The sequence below is a fragment of the Anas platyrhynchos genome, chromosome 1 (assembly GCF_047663525.1).
Source record: "Anas platyrhynchos isolate ZD024472 breed Pekin duck chromosome 1, IASCAAS_PekinDuck_T2T, whole genome shotgun sequence".
NCBI lineage: Eukaryota > Metazoa > Chordata > Aves > Anseriformes > Anatidae > Anas > Anas platyrhynchos.
In genome coordinates, this window is record NC_092587.1 from 77,280,225 (window position 1) to 77,301,919 (window position 21,695).

Genomic DNA, 21,695 nt, shown 5'->3' on the forward strand with positions numbered 1-21,695 from the left:
AGTTCCTTGCACAGCAGTTGAGAGAAGAGTGACCACACATCCTTGAGACTGGAAGTATCTTTGTTTCCAGGACCTTTGAGAGTGGTTGCTGTCCCCATCAAAATTTAGGCTTTGCCTTCAGCTGCCAGTGCACTGCAGAGTAAACTGACCGGTGACTCTGTGGTCAGCAGGGCAGACAGAACAAGGACCAGGAAAAATATTAATGTATTTTCAAATCCAAGAATTATCCATTCAATTTCTGACTTTCTATCCTTGAACACAGGAAGTAAATGGGAAATAGAGAATTCTTACCTCCCCCACTCCAGACAGTTTCCTTTTTCTCTTTCCAAAAAAATTACCATAATGTTACACATGAATTTTCAGTACCAAGAGATGGATATTTAAAAACATCATTAAGAACAGAAGCCAACCTTTTTGTCATACAGCTTTTACTTCATCTCTCAACTGCCTCAACACTTGAACATCTGACAAAAAAAAAATCACCATAAACCTGGATCAAGCTGACTTTGCAATCCTGCTACCAGTTACTATCATTGTGTGAGTCTAGATCTTGTGCATGCACCTAACAGGGACTGTGGAGTTGGCACAAGCCCAAAATAGCCCCAGCAGCCTGAACCTCACAGCATCGTGAGCACTTCCAACAAGTCCCTCTACATCCCCTCTCCCTAGTTTTTAGCAATGGTGGAGTATACACACACACCATGAGAGTCTAGACCAAAAGCTGCAATATGCCTGCTTCTTATATACGGCTTTAAATATGATTAAAAAACCTTCTAGATCTACAGTAAATTATTTTTTCCTGCAAAAATAAGCATATGCTGTCCTGAAAAGCTGGCTAGTCTTCCGTTTTGTAGTGAAAGTCAGGCGTAGAACAAAAAAACAAGCACAAGTCCCTACACATTAATTGGTGTTACACTAAACACTGTTTTCTTTGTGCAGGTCAAATACCGAAATCCCAATGGCAATTTTTGCCTGCATAACAACCTCAGGATTTAGCCCCTGTCACTTTTACTTATAGTTGCATATACAAGTCCAGTACCCACAATCTTCCTTTTCTCAAAGAAAATAATTGAATTAAAAACTTAGGAGCTTGTTTGCTGTAAACTAGCTGTTAGTAAATTAACGTCCATTAATTCTTACCCCAAAGATGGCAATTCTATTCTTTGCAGAACAAAGGAGTCATAGTGTGAGGTAAAAACTTCAGTATCACAGAAACTGCAGCACAAGTAAAGAGCAGCAGAATCTCTTACTAAATGCTTCACTGAGGAAGTGATATCACAGAATCCGGCAGCCAAAGGATTCTGTGCTATCACTTTCTAAAGTATATTAAAAATGTATTAATTTGCCTAGGCAGCAACTTCATCATTGCTCAGGAAAAATCCAAAAACCTACAGGAAAGGCCTTCTGAGGTAGTCGAAAGTTAAAGAGATGTAACATAATTAAAAAGAGAAAAGAAAAAGAATTGTTGCTTTTGTTCTCCTTAGTTATATTAGGAATAATAATAATAATAATAAAAAAAAAAGCAAACTAATGTAATAAGGTATCCCAGCAGTTCAAATCTTCTAATTTATGTAGAATGGATTATTACTTAGACAATCTGACCCTGGGCAAAACTTCCTCAGTTGAGAAGATTTACAATCTAATTATGCAGGAAGTTCTGCTGAGACAGTTTGGGTGCAATGGTCTTCTATTACATTAAGCTTAGCTAAAATTGCTGCTTCCTTGCTTGCTTGGTGTTCCAAGTACTCATACGAAAACAGAAAATCTTTCATTCGCATCCTTTATTTCCCTTTAGTTTTTCTCACCATTACTGCATGCAGAAGCACTCATTCTCAACTGCAAATAGCAGCGATGGGCTTAGGTTGTTAACAGCAAGCTACGAGTTGCCTTTCAGGCTTTTGCTTTGGCCCCCGTTTAGAGAACTGACTTTAAAAAAGACCATCAAAATGCTTTTCATAATTTTTACAATGATAGTTGCTGGGTTATTTCTTCCATCCCTTACTGCAAATGCCCCTGTAGAAAGCCTGAAGCTTAAATCTGTTTCTGTACACATTCTTTTTCATCCTGCACACACAAAACTCATTTATTTTTGTAGGGTGGCTTAGAGACATTTTGCTGCTGTCTCAGACACCTGAATATTTTTAGCAATTTCATTAGATTAAAAAAATAATAATAAAAAATCTCAAAACATACAAAATTAGTGAGAGATTTACAAGACTGCAGAGCAGAAGGCAGAAAACTTGGGTCTAACAGATAATCCAAATTATCTTTTACCCTAGATATATGACAGTGTACTGATATAGTTGAATATACAGACATCCTATATTAACATAGCCAGAGAAATCTGTGCCCTTTTTTCTTTACAGTAAGTGTTTTGATTTCAAGAGGTCAACAGATCATGTCATGGCCTTCAGTCTTGATAATTATCATGTGTAGTAATGCACATTTTCATCTACAGGTGGCAGACCTTTTAAAATCATCTTCAATCAAATTCATTATAATTTTTTTGTTGATACCACCACCCACATTAAAAAGTAAGAATCTACAGCATCAAGTTCTAATTAATGCCATTCAGTTTACAGGACAGATTTGTCAACAAAGTGGCTCATCCTCAAAGGCTGGTGACCCCTCTCAGAATGAAAGCCTTAAAAAAAAGTCAGTTGCCCAGTACAACATGGAAAGCTTATATTATTTAAAATCATTCAGCAACTCAGCAAAGAATTTCATCTTTCTCTAAAGTAGAAGTTTCACTTCCTTGATTACTAAGCACTGGTTGGTAAATTAGTGATTTCTTCTTTGATAAGCTTATTTAGAAGAGGAAGAAATACAAGAACGTCACAGCTGACTTCTGACAGTTAGAAAAGAGAAAAGTGAATCATAAAACTTTTTGTATCTAAATCAATCACTTTAAAATACCTTGACTTAGACTGTCATCTGATATGTGTCTGAAGCATCACTACAAAGCAGAAAAAGCTGATTTACATCAATATATTATCAGTTAATCTCATAACCCTGCATTCAGACTTGATTAGAAGTCTTCTCCTGACAAGAACCATGGAATAATTGCCTGCATGGGGACAAAATCATAATGAAATCCAGAAGCTGGCCCAGGGTTTCGTCTTGAGAGTTGGCCCTAAGCTCTCAGTGAAACTGGTCATGGCTACCTGCCGCCCTCCATACCTTTTCTTTTACCTCCACCCATGAAGACCAGACATAAGTGCTATCTGTCACTGTGGCTGAATTTGTCTGCATATTTGTATATGTCTGATGTGGTAGTGTTTTCCACTTCCCTTCTGGAAAGGCTCAAATTATATCAGAATTCATGACTGAGAGGAACCTGGTCAAGCTAGGTAAAACCTAACCTCAGGGTAATCTCCTGGCACTCGGAAGCATTTGACATGTTCCACTCTTCCCGAAGTTCACAATAGGAAGATAAAGAACAATAGCAATCAAAACAAAAACACCTGAAGAAGGTACTTATCTTTGAATCCGTAATTCTGCAAATATTTATTATTCATGGCAGCCAGGTTAAGCATGGACTACTATGGGATCAACGCGATGCACTAACTGTGGAATTACCTATAGCTGAGTCTCCTGTCAGGCCCAAAACAACATTTAACTGAATTGCTCTCCCTCCACCCACTCTCCTTAACTGTAAAGTATTTCATTTTATAAAGTGCTTGTAAAAATTTATTACTTAGGATATGTCTACTTACACATCAATACTAATAAAATATTGCATGTGTATCTATAAATTTATAATAATTCAGGGAAAAATTCTTTATCTTGCCAGTAAATTTCTAAAGAAAACAAACAAACAAAAAACACCTCCCTTCCCCTGGCCAATCTTTCAAAATTATATCTTGGGAGGTTTTGAATACATTGAAATAGAACTGCAAAACTGCTTGAATGAGTAACACAGTACAGATAAGCTTAAAACATCTACATGGGAAATACACATCCTGAAGAATATCCTTTTTTACTTGCTGATCTGCCCACTCCTCCCCCTCCTCCCCAGCCCAAAAGAGTGGGTGAGAAAAATTGTGTACACTAATGTCTTTTGTGGTAACCTAGTAACCTTCTCCTTTTTCTCCACAAGCTCTTCCTTCACACCACACTCTTCCATATTGCTAGCCCTCCAGAGTAATTGCAGTGTGTCTTTATATGGTTTTGTTTTCCTACCCAATGCAGAGGAGTTGGGGTTATTTTCAATCTTTGGAAGCTTGTAAACAGGATCAAACAGGAACCCGGTCATCAGCAAGAGGACGGCTGGAAAAATAAAAGCAAATGCATATCAACAATTTTATTTTAAAAAGAAAATGCATCCAAAACATGAAACAAAACCCTGGGCTCTGCTAGACATCCCCCTCCCCGTCGCTTTTCGTTTAGTTCATGAACTCTTTTTTGCAGAACAGAGGCTGGTGTAAATTAATGTGTGACCCAAAATATATCACATGTAAAAGCTGCCATAGAAATATGTAATAGCAAAAGAAAAAAAAAAAAAAAGAAAAGAAAAGAAAAATAGACATTATTAGAACTAAAGTGGCACCTCTTATCATGATAAATCAATATGAAGCTCAAACCAGAAGAAAGATAGTACTGCATACTCCTGTTTCTCTTGAGTGTTTAAACAGCTAACCTACCCTCATCGATTCTGTTTCTTCTATCACAGTACAACAGTATCTACCAGTACAACGTGCTTGTGTGGTTAGACTGCTTAGCATGGTTAGTGGTGCAAGGACGGGACCGGGAGCAAGCAGCCTTCTGCATCTGGCTCTGCTTTCAGCTGTTACCCTGTGACTAGAGGTTATCATGCACTTGCCCTGTGACTTAGACCCCTGCCTCCAGAGTCTCCAAGTGGCACCTGAGTTTTGGGGAGGCATCTCCCCCCACTGAGACAGCAAGCCCTAAACTTCAACAACTAAAGCTGGACAGCGTGACTTCCCAAACCCCACCCCATCCTGCATGGTTCACGAGTGTGATGCACCCCAGGCTCTTGCTGTAGTTGGGGCTGCTGCTGTTTTATTCCCAAATTGTTGAAGGGGAGAGAGGACACAGACCTACTGCAGAGGAGGGAGATGTTTTGAGGCACATGTGAGCAGAGTCCCATGACATAGTTGCATGAAGGAGTGCAGCAGGGCTGGTTGACCCACGTGGCCCTGCCTAGCCATAGGCTTCCCAATACTGTGCCTCAGTTTACCTAGTTGTAAAATAGGGAAAACAGGCTTTACATGATTCCCATGTGTACATCAGAGCAGTGGTTTGGACACATAAAATATTCATACTACCATTATTTAACTGGATCACGTGAAAAAAGTTGCATGAGTCTGTGATCATCCTTGAGACCCTGATGTGTCAAGTTCATGCAAGCCAAAGCCCACACCATCTCAGGTGGCCAGTGGTGGACAGGTTTTGCATCCCTAAGCTGCATTATGCTTTTTGATTAATATCAATCTAGTCTAACCAAAATAGTTCATTTGGAGTAGAAAACAAGCATTTATATTCATTCATCAACACAGAACACACCCCAAAACCCACAACCAAATTCTGCAGTAAGTAACCTCAACACATAAAACCAATCACTTTCTCTACTGGTTTAACTGGATGCAACTATTTTGCCAGCCCTACGGCTCTGACAGCATCCAGGGAAAACAAGAGGCACCAAAAGCAGCTTGGTGGGTGAGGTTTCAAAAGACAGCCATTCTTGGTTCAATACTGAGCTCTGCATGCAGGCAAGCCTTGTTAGGACAAACCTCCATTTCCTACTTTGCTTTTCAGCAGTCAAATGAGCAAGCAGAAATGTGTTCTCTATATTTTACACAGAAGTTTACTCAAACATGAAATTTTGCTCTTAGCAAGATGAATACCTCTATGGGCTTTTCCTGTAAATCATGTCAAAGAAGGGGGAAAACAGTCAGTCTTCAGTGAGGGAAAGCCAGCAAAATTTCCTTAAAAAGGAATGATCTGCAGGACCTACCAGACTACCTGGATAACCACATCCCAGAGAACCAGAAAATATAAATTGCTTAAATCTTCCATCAGGTTGGTTATCTTATTAAATGTTCATCAACTAATTAGCACAACATAAAATTTGTCCTTCATTTTCCTACCCTAACACATTATTAATACAACTGACACATGTCCAGAGCTGAAGAAGGAACAAGCCTCAGTCCACCCATTCCTACCTAGGATCAGATCCCGGGACAATTATGACACATCATGGGAAGACCAGACCCGTATCCCTTCACAGTAAACAAATATTCCCCTACATATTTTTGTCTTTGCCAGTAGCCTAGAACCAAGGCAGTGATGCCCCACGTCTTCCTCATGTAAGCAGAATTACAAAGAAAAAGTAACAGTCATTTTACTCATTCTTGTGTCTTTGACTAAAAACTTTGATCACTGATACTTGCTCATCCTTGTCTTGTCTCTGACCTATCTCCTCCCTCAAGCAACTATTCGTTAGAAAACTGTTGTGACTTTCCATAAACCTAGATATTTTTACATTTTTGAAGAAGCCTTGTTTTCTGTTTTCCTGTACTTAGCACAGTCTCTTCCCCAAGTAGGCCGAAGCACCTGATCAGTTACAGATATGAAAAAAAATCAGGGAATAAAAACAACCACCACCACCACAACTGTGAAAATAGTAGTAATATCCTGAGCTAGAATCTCAGGTAGAGCTGGGTTAATTTACAACAGTGTGGGCCCACAATTTATTCCCATAAAATACACTTCAAAATATTCTACTTGTTAATTTTATCTACATAAATCTTACTACTTGGTGTGAAATAGCATACTTCAAAAGTCTTTTTTTTAATGACTGTTTGAAAAGAAAAAGTAAAACTTAGGCTAGTAACTGGCTGTGAGTTTGATGTACAGAGTTTCTTCAGGAGCAGAGCTGGGGCTATCTGTAATGAGAAAGGAGCCTTTGGAAAAAAAATACTTGGAATAAGCAAAGCTTTAAGTGAGGTTAAAAATATGTATGTAAAGGTAAAAATACCATATAATTTTAGCTGTTATTAATGAAAATATAAGGCAATCCCCAAATGCTTAAAAAGATTTCAGAAACTTTGGTTCTTGGTTATGGTTGTGAGAGGAGTGATGGAACCAGAAAAACAAACAAACAAACCACAAACTAGATCCTACTCTGTAACTAAATTTCATTGCACCTTATCCATGACCTTATCTGTGATTTCATAGGATGCACCCAAGCAAATTCATTAGCTTTTCTTTCACCTTCCCTCCATTTCCATAACATGTCGTACAGTACTTTTTTTTTTTCCTCTTTTTAATATTTTTTATACTGCAACATGGTTTGGAGCCCATGATTTGGGATGAAAAGGGCAGCATTCCAGAAAGAGGTGAGAGCTCTGTGCACAGGAATTAAGTGCAGAGAGAAACACAAAACAACTGTCCTGATACACAAGGAAACATTGGTATGAAGTCTTGAACAGTAGCGCATATTCTTAACAAAGCCTTTTACCACATTATTATAGTGTTCTGTATTACATCCTCATATATCCTATACTATGTTTTATGATCCATATGAGGTATCACTAGTTTTTATTATTAAAAACAAACAACAGCAAAACAACAACAACAAAAACTCTTCCTGAGCTTTGAGAGCAGTGAAAATGAGAGTGACACAGCCTCCAGGACAAAAGTCCTGCCTCTGAGCACAACCTCCACACCATCAGCCCCACACAGCCCTGTCTCCCAGAGGTTTCCACTGACGCAGCTGGCAGGTTTCTTCATCCCATTCACTCCTTTGCCACTTCACTGAGGCTGCCAGGAAGATGCCACTCAGTGCCATCATTGTGGTGGCTTTTCTGGAAGGATGACATCAGCTTGTGGCAGGTTTTTAGGAAGCAAACAGAGCGAAGTCTCAAGATGCCTCTTATCTGCCCTTTCCCAGCACAGAACAACGTTGGGATGTTCTGTAAGCCCAAGGGAGAGGGGTGGGCAGAGGCCCATCTCCAGCTCCTGAAGGCGAGCAGTCCCACTGCAGTAACGGGTGGGATTTCATATCACCTAGCCTTACCCACAAAGACAGCCCAGTTATCTCATCATCATCTAACATTGCCTTTCAGAAGTAAAATACTGCTAGCACAAACATCTACTGGATAGTTCCTGGGGATAGACACTGAATGCCCAGTCCATCATGCACCAAAACCACAACAATTTACAATTACTGTGACTCACATCTCTCCATATTTCACCTGTGGGGTGGATAAAGCTGCTTCCAGTTATGCACGGTGCAGCGCACTATGCAGAACAGAATGAGAGAGAAACAGAAACGTGGGGTTTTCAGCAGATACTTTCATTTTCACATGAACTTCCTGAGGCTTACGGCTGTTAGTTTTGAGACTCTTCAAGTCTTAAGCCTGCCTATTCAGGTTGAGGTGAATTAGTGGAGAAGCATCAAGACTGTTTTGCCTATGATGTCTTCAGTGTCTTGAGTCTGTCTTGAGAATCTCACAAATTCTTATCCGCTCTTTAAAAACAGAACAAAGATGAGGAAAAAAATCCCTGTTTTTGAAAACCTGCCGTCTGCAGAAACAACCCTACCTTCTACTTCCAGATGATGAGCTCTCATTTCAGGAGCCAAAATAAGATTAATGATTGGGCCTTCCAGAGTATTGCTTGTTGGGGCATGGACTAGGGAGAATCACATGCTGGCTTTGGCCATTTTACCCGGTCCAACCCCAAACAATCAAAACAGGTTTAAACAGAGTGGGTTTGGGGGGTTGGGTTGTATTATCAAGTCACTTTTCTGATAGAAAAATACCACCAGCAGGCTTGTGCAAGATTACCTCATCAGTATCTACTACCTGGTCATAAGGCTGAGGAATGAGAAAGGTCTGGAGGGGTTGTGGGTTTTTTGTTGGTGTGTTGTTTTTTTTTTTAAATCTATTTGCCAACCAGAGTCATTTATCGCCTATTAGATAAAGTATAATAGACTATACCGAAAGGGTCACTGGCCCTCCATTTAATGATATTGCCGGCACCAATCTACATTTTCCTGACAGTGTCCCTCAACACAGAATAAATGGCTGATCTCTTCACAATAACAGCTGATTTCTATTTATTAAGCTAAAAAGGTCACCATTTTCTACGGCTGGGCCGCCCTGCACTATTGATAATTTTATGCATAAACAAATGGCAAATTTGTGCCACATAAATATGCATTAGCAATTACTTTTTCCTCGGGCAACGCTTGCCGCATGCAAATGTGTCCCTCACAGGGCCTGGTGGCTTTTGTTTTAGCTCTTGAACAGCTAAACAAAAGAGCACAATAAACAGTTTACAAATTGCCAATCAATAGGAGATGCAAATGCAAAGGTAAATGGCAAGAAACTTGCCCAAACAAATAAAAACTAAACCAAAAAAGCAAGACTAAAATATCATATGAGAAAAAAATAGCAAATAAAAATCAATAGGAAGGGCTACCTCTTCCCTGCCCACACTCATAGCTTCAACTCTGTATTTTATTTCTTTTCCTTTTGATTTAAAGATGGCTAAGGTACCCTTCACTCTGCAACAGTCAGGCTGCTATTACTACAGACACCAGATGGGACCGCACACAACGTGGTAGGTTGAGCAGAACATTAAGCAGGACCCACACACGTATCCAAGGGAAGGAGGCAAAAGAAAAAGTATGTCTGAAGAAAGTCAGAATGGACTTGGTTTAGCTTTGTGGTTTCACACTTCTATCCAAGTTTTTTTTTTGAAAGTGACAAGCAAAGAAAAAAAAAAAAAAAGCTTAAAAAAGCTTAACACCCTATGTTGATAGAGGATTTTATTACTGAAGTGCCCAGAAAATATCAACTTATCTGTGCCTACATACAAATGTCTATAGTAGCAGCCTAATGAATGTTGTCACTTGAGAAAGTTGAGCTACATATAATTCCTTTTACCCCTAGGACAGAAAGTGTGGTTTTCCCTTGTCTTATCCTTGGACTACTCATTTCAGACAGCAAACCATAGCTGTATATAAGATGCAGAATAATGGAAAAATCAGAACCAGACACTAAAATTGGTATGAACATGGAAACCAAAACTGACAATTTTAGGATAACTGATGATTGCTTTGAATTTTCCCCTTCAACAGAGAATCTCCATTGCTTTAGAGAACTGAGCATGATATGTACCATGATTATTATTGTTTGTAGACAGGCTATTACATGTGGACAAAGAATCCAGTTCAGTTATTCAGTAACACCACATTGTGTGCAAACACACACTAAGGCCAGCTGCTTGACCCACTGAAGCAACCGGTTTTCTTTTTACACCACTTTCTGAGGCAGTGACTCTGTTTTTCATGAACAGGATTGAGAAGTAAAGAGAGCCATTAAATAAAGCAGGCAAAGTTGCACGTTATTCTGCAAATGTTTATGGAAAAATACATGCTTAAAACATGTGGGTTTATCTTTTAGTAAAAAATAACTCTTTACACTAGGACTTCTGATTCTGATAGAAGCTGATACATGTCAGAGCAACTGTAGTACTAGTGCTTGGTTTTTAACCATTCTCATCCCAAGAACAAGCATTCTTGCATATGCTCAAGTATGGAAAAAACTACATCAAGTACATGATGAAATACATCCTCTCAAAGCAAAAGTCATCATATTAGGCTTTTAGCCAACAGCACTCTTACACCAGCAGCAAATTTCAGCCAGAAATCCACATTTTTCGGTTTCTCTAACTAACAATTGATAATTATTACAGCATGGTAAACTGATATACATAGAACTCCTCTCATACTACCAACCTTTTTCTGCTCTTTTTTTTTTTTTTTCATTAGCATACATAAAAAATGCTTATTGATAGCACCTCTTGCTTTGGGTATGCCAAGTACATACCAACAACTTCATACCCTTAAAAGACAGCAACCCTAGCTAAGACACGGCTGCACTCAGCCACCAGCCTTGGAGCTGCTGTGCAGCTGCTACTCAAATATGCCCACGCAGTCGAGGGGTATCCAACTGAACATGTACACGCTGCACATCCCAAAGACTTCACAAATAACACATCACAGAAATTTGCATATCTTTTCATAAAGTTAAATGTGATTGAAAGACCCATCATTACATACAAAGTTCTCCTAAGGTCGACAACAGAGTAAAGAAAGGCATGATCAGGTATGCTAAAGCAAGATCAACTAAATTGTTTAAATGTCACTGCAAAGGTAGTTCTCACGGATGTCTCTGTGGCCAGTCTACTGCCATTAACATAGTTAGAAAATCTGTAATAGGAAGAAAATTATTACTACATAAAATATTACTGCATAGAGATGCTGCTACAGAATAGAAATGAAAAGATGTAGCTCAGTCTGTTAATGCATATCCCATGTGTGAATATGATGAATAGTAGAGAATGAAATGGCTGTTAAATCTCTGTTAACAGGTGTATTTTAAATTGTATAGATGGATCTTTCTGTACTGGTACCATATCTAAAACTCTGATAGGGCTACTCATGTTAATCCCCAAACCCAGCATTATCAGAACAAAACCGCCAGAGAAGATAACAAGAGATGGCCATTTTCTGCACCAGTGGGTGGAGTTGTTTCTGTGAGAAGCATGTAGCTCAGGAGGATAAGATGGGTATAGAGAAGAAATTATTTTTGTCAAATTCAAGCCCTCTTTGTCTCTCTGAGCAAGCTCAGCTTCTACTCTTCTTTTCGAAGTCCCATTTGCAATAAGAAAATTTTTGCCTCTAATGTCTAAATTGTCTAATTGAAAAAAAAAAAAAAGAAAAAAAAAGAATGAAAGAAGCACTCACAACTGCAATCTTCACAGAAGCATGCTTTTAATATCAGGGATTTCATTTTTCTCTCTGTTTTATTTACAGTCTTCCTGGAAAGCTTTAAAGCTAAAAACTTTCTGATAAAAGTATCCTATTTCTTACATGATTCCAAATGCAAGAATTATTTTCTTTAAGATCTTTAATACTTCACAGAACTGTAATTGATAGCATTGTCATTTTTATATATGTATATATATATATATATATATATATATATATATAATTTTTTTTTTTACATGCTATACACTTGAAAAAAGGTCAGGTGATGATAATACAGGGGGTGGCATATCTGTATGATTGGCTTTTAGAGTGAGTCACACCTCAATTTTTTCTTCATGCAACAGATAATATATTAGATCATTACATGTGTGCACACATAGTAACCTATGAGTACTCTCAAATAAAAGTCCCAGGCATTGCTAATAAATCCCACCTTTCTCCCCATCCAGACTAAGTATTAATGCTTCAAGCTGCATTCTTTTAACACAGCTACGCTCCTCCTCTTTGATTCTCCATTCTTCTCCCTTCACTTGATTGCTTTCAGTTGTTTTGAATTGGGAGACATCAAAAACTGTCAACAGGAATTTAGCATGAATTAGTATCAGAAAATTAGTGTTTTTCTTAATTAAAGAAAATATGATGTTTTTGTTTTCCCCATCTCCTTCTTCCTCTCCCCCCTGCTAACAATAACCAAAACTCGTCTCTGCAATCAATCTAGCATCTGAAAAGCAAGCTGGATTTCTTCTCTCTTCTGCATTTTCACCACCAGTAATAACTCCATGATTAAGACTCAGCTGACAGTTCTCATGCCACAGAAGCTGAGAAAAATCCAGCTCACTCCCTCAGCAGTTGCTGAATTGGTCCTGGAGCATGGCCGGGGGGGGGGAGGAAATTGGTGGGGAGGGACAACTTTCATCACTCAAATAAACATATCTGATCCAAAGACATCCTCAGTAAGGAAATGCTCCTTTTTCAAAGCTACAAAAGCACCCACCGTGGGCAACTAGAGACTCTTAGCAGATAACAGATTTAAGCATTCCACTCAAAACAGTAGGAAAAATTCTGAAGGTTTCCATATGAACCCAGCAGAACTGACCAAATGTATCCATCTGTTTGCTTTCATATAAGCAATATGTATGCTGCCAGTATTGGACCTCTTCTAGGGCAGGGCCCTGGGACTTAAATTACATCTGCCACTTCCCTGGTTTACAGCAACCTCATCAGCAAAGCATGAATTTTTTTTTAAAGCCTCAAAATAGCATCCTGAGGAAACACATAAGAAAATGACTATTTCTACATTTCCTCCCTTTCCTACCTGATGACTTTGCCTCAGTACCTAATATTAATATCAAATGTGATGTTCTGAGCTGAGAAACATGGAAGCACTTCAAGAAAGCCTTTTAGTGTCTCATTTCCATCTCCTTAGCTCAGAAGGGACTATTTCATAAGCAAATTTGAACACCTTCAAGCAACTCATGATGAGAGTGTCCAGAATCAAATTAGTTACCTTGCCTCTATTAAAACTGGCAAAGAAGCAAATCCTCATCCCCCCTCACAGTATATTATCACCAATACAACAGGCAGACTAGAATCTCCACATATGGCTGTATTTTACATCCCCCAAACTTGTATTATAGTAGTTTAATATGAATTATTTTTGAAAATTGGTATCATTGATAATTTTGTTACAGTTTGGCTTATTTCAGCTGGTTTTTTTGTTGTTGTTGTTTTTTAGTTCAGATGCAACCATGAAAATCTGCTTTCTTGAATGCAAAGCAGTATTTCTTACTTCAGTAACCATGCTGCGTACAGCCAGTCAGCCCAAGCAGCTCTGTAATAAAAGGCAAAGTAACATTTGGAGTAATACATTAAATCTTTGATTGTCCTCTGAAGAGGGCTGAGTTCTTGCAGCCCATGCTGTAAAAGACCTGTTACAGAGTTTGCATTTCTCCCCAAATACTTGTTCTAAGTATCAGCAGGAAGCACACCACTACTGGGCAAGCCTTGACCTCTGCTTTGCCAGAAACACCCCACTCCTAATTGGAGATAGCCTAATACCACATCCATTTTATATATAATAAAATAAATGCAGCAGCTAGTACCACCACAACAGTGAGTATGAGAATCAAAAACTGAACTCTAGTGCCTAAACGCAGTACTGTTCATGACCTGAGCCACGTACCTTTTCCTAGGATGCCCTGGCTTAAACCAGTGATTCAGCTTAAAATGCTGTTCAGTGTCCTTGAAATCTGTCTTAGGAGTCTGACAGTTTTGTGACTTGTCCTTTGCTACCAGCCACCTGAATGTTAAGTCTGTGGAGGATGGGGCTTTCAATTTGCACACATGCAGGAAAGATCTGCTGAAAATCTGTGTAACAGAGTGACCAGCCTGTTATACTGGGTACGCTATATCCACCTCTGCCATGCCAACCAACCTGCTCCCCACACAGGGCTTTACAAACCTTTCCTCCAGCTGCTCTTCTGGGTCACCAGAAAGCTCCCAGGTGTTAGCACTGGACAGTGCTAGAAGGAGTGAAACCTCACACCCTATCATTAGCTTCTTTACCTGCTGGAGAGGAGCTCTGCAGAGAAGGACCGGGGGTCCTGGTGGATGACAGGTTGGCCATGAGCCAGCAGTGTGCCCTTGTGGCCAAGAAGGCCAATGGGATCCTGGCGTGCATTAAAAGGAGCGTGGCCAGCAGGTCAAGGAAGGTGATCCTCCCCCTTTACTCTGCCCTGGTCAGGCCTCACCTGGAGTACTGTGTCCAGTTCTGGGCTCCCCGGTACAGAAAAGACAGGGATCTCCTGGAAAAAGTCCAGCGGAGAGACACAAAGATGGTACGGGGCCTGGAGCATCTTCCCTATGAGGAAAGGCTGAGAGACCTGGGTCTGTTCAGCCTTAAGAAGACTGAGAGGGGATCTTATTAATGTTTAATAATTAATGTTTAATATCAATGTTTATAAATACCTTAAATGTGGGAGACAGAGGGATTTGGCCAACTTCTTTTCAGTGGTCTGTGGGACAGGACAAGGGGCAATAGCCACAAAATGGATCACAGGAAGTTCTGCACCAACATGCAAAAGAACTTCTTCACAGTGAGGATGGCGGAGCACTGGAACAGGCTGCCCAGGGAAGTTGTGGAGTCTCCTTCTCTGGAGATACTCAACGCCCGTCTGAATGCCTACCTGGGCAGCCTGCTCTAGGGAACCTGCTTTGGCAGGGGGGTTGGACCCGAGGATCTCTTGAGGTCCTTTCCAACCCCTACAATTCTGTGATTCTGTGAAATAGTAAAGACAGACAAAGCAACTTAATGAAAAGACCTAAAACACAAAAAAGGAGCGATAAGGAAAAAAAAAAAAAAGCAATGGGGCCAGCAGAAGCTGAGGAACTAGAATCACAAGTGAAGATGAAAAAAAATATATAAAAAAAAACAAAAACAAGTTAGAGTGCTTGGCAGAATGCTGTCAGGGGATGCTACCCCCACAGTCTGGGGTACATGCTGAACTTCTGACCAACACAAGCCACCCTCTGCTGCCCCCAGCTAGTAGCAAGTAACAGCCTACTACCAGCAAGCACTCTGCTGGCCCAAGTGGTGGTGCCCTCTACTGAAAATATGTAAGTAACCCTCTGTAATAACTTAACTCAGATGAAAGGGCAGCAGAGCTCCACATGATATTTTTATTCCTCAGTTTTGCATTACAAAACACATTCTTGTTAAAAAAGGCTGAATAAAAGTGAGCATTCAACAGTTGCAAAATACTAGACTTAAGATTGTACAATAATTCCTAATTTAGCCATTAAAAGCATGAGCTTTCGGTCTTTGTGCATATGCATTGCGATGCTCTCTAATTACATGATCACATTCCAATTTTTTCTAGAAGGATATCACCCAAGAAGGGCCAGCTCTGGGAATGAACATGAGTTGCATACTTAAAAACAAAGTTGCCTGCTGGACCATTAACTCATTCATTTTAGGTACTGGAACGTGAGTATTGAATAAGGAAGAGATTTGCAAGCTCAACGTGGACAGTTTGGAGGAATCCTAAGTGTGCAGGAAACCCTTAGCCAGCCATGCCCCACCTTCTGACCTGATACACCTGAATGTTATGTGTAGATGCTGTATTTTGCAGTCAACTGTTGCTATAGTTTATAGGTACAGACAGCTACAATAAAGTGAAAACAACACTTCGAAAAGTCAGATCTGGCCCAAATGCAGTTAGCTTCCCGCTACATGCAGTGGAGAGAGAGGGAAGGCCTCTGAGGTGCGACTAGGAGAAGTCCAGTCCAACTGAACTGTTTTCCTCTATCCACTGACAGAAAAGCACCCTTCAGCGAGGATCCTTTTCACTTAAGCTGTGTACCTTCTCTTCTGCTAACATCAGGCTAAGTGCCTGTATCTCTCTATGGGACCAACCACTCCATTCAAGGCCCTGTCCCTCCAAGCGCTGAGCATCCATGCTACAGCCAGGCCAGCTCAGTCCCTGGCTTGCTGAAGGGCTCTTGTCTCGCTGGATGCACGGCAGCTCAGCTTCAGAAAGGGAGCACAAAAATGCTTTTTCTCAGTGTTCCCCCAGGCCAGGTGGGAAGGGCACTTCTGGGGGTAGGTGGGTTCAAATGTTTTCAGGTGGTCCAGGAACCTCCCTGACAAATAAAAATACAGATTAAGGCAGACTGAAATGAACTGGACTGCTGCCAGGGTTTAGGTCAATTGTAACTACTTAGGCAGGTTTTGAGTGAGTTGGTCTGTTTTCATCCCCTTCTAAATTTTTTTTTCCATATCTGTAAAATGAATACAATACCATCAAAATGGATATTGTGAGAACCAATTAACATCCATATTCAGATAATATAGTGATAAAAATCACAGAGAAGTATGTCAAAAAGTTAGTAATTTTCACATGTATTTATTATTTGAATATTATGGAATTGCTTTTTTCAAGATAGGGTTTAAATGTGTGCAGATCGTGCCTGCCACAGGGTCACACAAACAATAAGGATTAAAAAAAATATTGAATATCTTCTCATTCTGTCAGCACCATCATTTCAGTGGTCTGATATGTGATCATGTAATTAAAGACTGGATCATAATGCATATGCACAAAGGGGCTGAATTAAGGTTGTGCAGGCAAATCTAATTCTGGCATTTCCTATGCTTTGAGTGCCTGACTTCACAATCTTAGTGTTCATTTAACAAACAGTTTCTGTATGTAATACCATACATTATATACGTGTGCTAGTAACATCTTCCATGTTGCTGTATACTCTGATTCTGCAGGGTATGTTTACACACACATGAACAAACACGCACATACTACAAAAACAGAACAATATGCAGTCATATTTTGACCATTTCTTTCTTCTCCTTGTGCAGCACATTCTTACCATTATATTTACCACCACCAAGAATAAGCTGCTAAAGGGTGCCAGCAGTTAAAATATTCTTTTAAGTACATGGAATACGTGTCAACACTTCCTGCTTCTTACTCACTGGTAAGAAACGTTTTAAATAGCATCTACTGTGTATTAGCGCACACGTGCACAAATACGTGGTGCTCTCACCCTGGGCCCTGAACAGAGGCTCTCCTGTCAATAACAGCCAGTAGAGGTAACCACTCCTTGGTGTTTTAAGAAGGTGGGATTAGTGCAGACATTGCTTTTGACCCTGTGCTACACATGTGAGGGCCTGGGAAGACTTTGGCTTCTACAACTGGAGAAAAGTGCTCTCCACACATGATGGAAGACTCTGTATTGGTGCCAGAGAAGTGTATGAGATGCTTGAACATCTTCACTTTTAAACTCACTTGCATAATTCTCATTAATTTAACCATGGGTATGAACAAAATTCTCTTTTTTCCATGTTATAGTTTGGTTTGCTTCATCTTTGGGAAAACAGATTTGTCTTCTGATTTCAGTATTTTTACTACTTAATGAGCAGAACTTCCATCCCAGCCCTTATGAAGCCCACAAGAATGCTCCACCGTGCTTTCTTGCTCTGACAACGACTGCTTTGTCTGTCAGGTGCTGGTCACACATCAGTGTGTACTTACTCAGTTACAAGATTTTGAACTCTGCCATTGTATGCGCTTGTGCTTCTCACAGTATTAATTCTAACCGGGATCCTGATGGCATGCAGGTAGTTTTGCCAGTTAAGCTTAGAGAAAGATGTTTGTTTTTTTTCTCAGCTTGGAAAAGATCTATGTCAGCTCAGTGTATTCCCATGATTTATTCCCCAATCGTGGTCTGTTGCTTTACAACACTGCCATTCATTAGGTAAATGCATCTGACACAAACACAACAAATAGGTGCGTGCGCATACACACAAGAAAAGCCACCACCCAAACCCACAACCCAGAAACAACCTTTAATACCAACCACACATTGTCTTACAGTGTATATGCATTGATAGACTGATCTCATCCAGAGGTTCTCAGACACTTCCTCTACAGCCATATGTAACAAAATGCATCACTAAGGCAGATTTTAACGTGTGCTCTGGTGTGTGGTAAGCACTACACTGTTACACCTCATGAGGTGGGTGAGCGTGCCCTCACCGATGAGAAAAAAATAAAAAAATCACACTAGCTTGTACTAATGATCACCACAGTGAGCTCCAGGATTGAAATAATGGGAATTTCCTTTTGCTTGGTTTCATAAAAACAATGCCGAGCATTCCCAGACACTAAAACCACCTTGAATCTAAGCTTCCCAAGAGGCAGTTTGCAGTCTCACACAGTTAACAGTCTACATCCTTTCCTCCTCCTCACACCAGTTTTCTCTCTCAATTTCATAGAACGCAACCTACAGTTGTCCTAGAATTTCAGAAAGTGATAATTTTCTGTAGAGGTAGTTTATCTGACATTGGGCCTATAGCACAGGAGGGCACTTGTAGCTTCTAATCATCCTCTCCATCTGTTCACCATAAGCAATGTTGATCTTCAAATTACACAACCTACACAATCCTGAAAGAGTCTTTTACTTTCCGGTAGGACAATCTGCTCCTTCCCTTTCCCCGTTTATTGCAATCTGCAGGATCCTTGCACTGCCACACATACGGAGAATGAGAACATATCAATCCACCCTAAATGACCTCGAAAGGCTGAATCAGCTAACCAAAACAGGCAGAAACTGCAGCCTTCCAGCAGACTCTTCCCCCTGTTACCACCTTGAAATTATTAGGAAATTCCTCTTTTTAAACACAGATCCCACAGTAACACTCTGATTCTACGCATGCACAGTCCCAAATCAACGCCCAACTGTTGTCAGGTGTCAGTGTCGCCGGGGTCCAAAACACTGTTCCTGCAGCCTGCCCTGAGCCGCTCTGCCTGATGCAGCCTGGTCCTGCTTCACACACGCATCCTTAGAGCTGGCCCAGCTCAGCACTTTACCACCGGCACCTCTCGCTACACTCTGCAGCAGCACAGAGGGACGGGAAGGGTTACAAGCAAGCCAGCCATGCTGCGCTCCTGCATCTGCCCGAGAGAGAACCATTGCTGAGCAGAAAGTGGTGGGTGAGGTTTCCAGGAAATGGGGAAACTGGGATGGTGAGAGTGAGCAGCAAGGAAGGAGAGGAGCCAGCTGCTCTGAAGCTCAATGATGGGCACTCCCGCAATCAAATGAGAAGCAGTTAATGTACAGAGAAAATGAAAAGAAGAAACAGATACCCAGCCCTCCAGAACCTCACAGGCGCTCTTGTACAGAAGACTTGGTAGCAATATAGTAACCTGAGATATTTTCCTGTAGTAGAAATACTGTGTGTGCTGCCCTTCACTATACAGCTGCTGCCCATCGCACCCCTCCTGCTAGCAGCTATTGCAAGCAGAACCACAAAGCACAGCTTAAATGCCAGCTCCTCACCGGAAACATGGTCACCATTACATCTGGTTTCTATACTGCCATCACATACCTTGTCATGGCTCCAGTGCAGTGATGCTGGGGAGCTAAAGGTGAGATGTCATCAGCAAAACCTGAGATTGCTCATACATTTTATTTTATCCTGACATTTATAGATTAGTCTTAGAATTGTTTTAGTCAAAGCTCTTTTTATTTATTTTTATTCTAGCTCAGTATTACTAGAAAACATCTCCAGGTAATTTGAGATTTCAGGCATTCTTCATCCAAGGACACCAGGCACAAGTGCAATGGGATGGAGAGAAATCTCTTACCCCCGTGGATGCCCCCACTGTGGCATGCAGGCCTGTAGGTATGGCTCTGACTTTTCCATGGCTCTCAAGGTCATTTGTTTACCATAACACACCGTACAATTTGTAGCTGCTTCTGCCTCATAAGTGGGGTTTCTATTGACAGATCCCTGCAAGAAACAAAACTTCATGACATACTTGGGTCTTAGACATATTTTTCCAAGGCATTGGAAGTAGTGCAATCCTTCCAGACTGAGGCAGGGAGCAAGCTGTACTGTTATCTACAGCCACAGTGTTTGAAGTCTCTAATTCAATAAACATTGTGAGTAGTAGGACTTGATGTTTTCCTTTCAAAATGTTTATTTGTCTGTATTGTTAATACATATTAGCTCTGCCAGCTAACGTGCCTGTGGATCCTCACAGATTACAACTGAACTTAGTTAGCATCAGGTCTGCAAACAAGAAGCAATGTGTAATATACATTTAATTATTCTTTGCCTCATAGATAATGATGCACTTTACGTGATCAAAGGTCACTAAACCACTCCAGTAACTGTACAAAACAATTCTAAATGTATTTAAATCAGTATCAATATTTTCACTGATTTTTTTTTTTTTTTTTTCATTTCAGTTCTCCTCCTCCCCCCTTTTCTTTTTGTATCAGGAGGGCTAAAATTCATAATTGGTCAGGGTGGATTTAGTTTTCTGGGTTGTTAGTTTTCAGAATTGGCAAGCATGACAGCTCCTGTTGTCTTGAGGGACAGAGATATGGGTACACCACATTTGCAATCACAGTCTAAGCAGCAGTGTGTAACTGCTTGCTGGGCTGCACTGCAGCAAGTGGAAAGAAGCAGAGGGTTTCAGTGAGCCTCAGCTACAAAGGAACAGGTTCTCCAGCACAGCAATCTTTTCAGTCCTTTTCCTGGAAAAAGTTGATTACAATTTTAAGAAAGAACAGAACATAATAACAGGGCCCTGGCATGGGAATGTTCCCCAAAGGACTAGCTGATATGTATGATTTTAACTTTCAAAAGGAAACATAGCTTTCATAGTGCCTAGCACAAGTAACTCAGGAGGGCTGCTGACTCTGATGGGTTACAAACGTTCTGACATCCCTTTGCCTTCATTCCCACCACTGCCACAGGAATGCATTGGTGCAGCTTTGACTCTCCCCCATCTCTTCAGGTGCACCACACCAGGCATCACCTGAATGACGCAGCATCAAGCATCTACTTTGTACTCAGATTTGGTTACTTATTAAAATATATACAAAATACAATTATACTTTAATACTACTCAGTATAAAAACACTTAATTGTTTTGTTTTGCACTGAGTTCCTAGGACATCTACAGACTCCTTCATGTCCAAGACTTTCAAGATTATTTTTTTTTAAGCTGCCCTGCTTTAGGATGAATTAAAACCAAACCTATTTTTTAAATCTGTTTCGTCTTTCTGATCATCCCCATTCTTTCAAGGCCAAATCACTTCTTAACTCTTCATCATTCTATGACCTCTCTGCAGTTCCCAACCTGACAGAAGAGGTCCAAGCAGGTATCTTCTGTTGCCTTGTTGGTACAATGCCTTCTGAACACATCCCACTAAGGCAAATACTTTCAAATGAAGAAAACTTATAACCCAAGATAGAATAATTTCTGCTGACCACGTCATATGAAGTATTCATAAGATGACTACTCTTACAAGACCAACAAAACTATGATCTACAAGTATTCATACACTGTTACATAAAGCC

General features: G+C 40.3%; 1 protein-coding gene across 9 annotated transcripts in view; it reads right to left on the reverse strand.

Moving 5' to 3' along the window:
• SOX5 (SRY-box transcription factor 5) overlaps positions 1-21,695 on the reverse strand; it is a 645,179-nt gene that overhangs the window by 483,855 nt on the left and 139,629 nt on the right. For all 9 annotated transcript variants that reach the window (XM_072042398.1, XM_072042388.1, XM_072042411.1 and 6 more), the window contains one exon: positions 4,183-4,269. The gene's annotated coding sequence lies outside the window, so the exon portion shown is untranslated. The remainder of the gene's footprint in view (positions 1-4,182; positions 4,270-21,695) is intronic.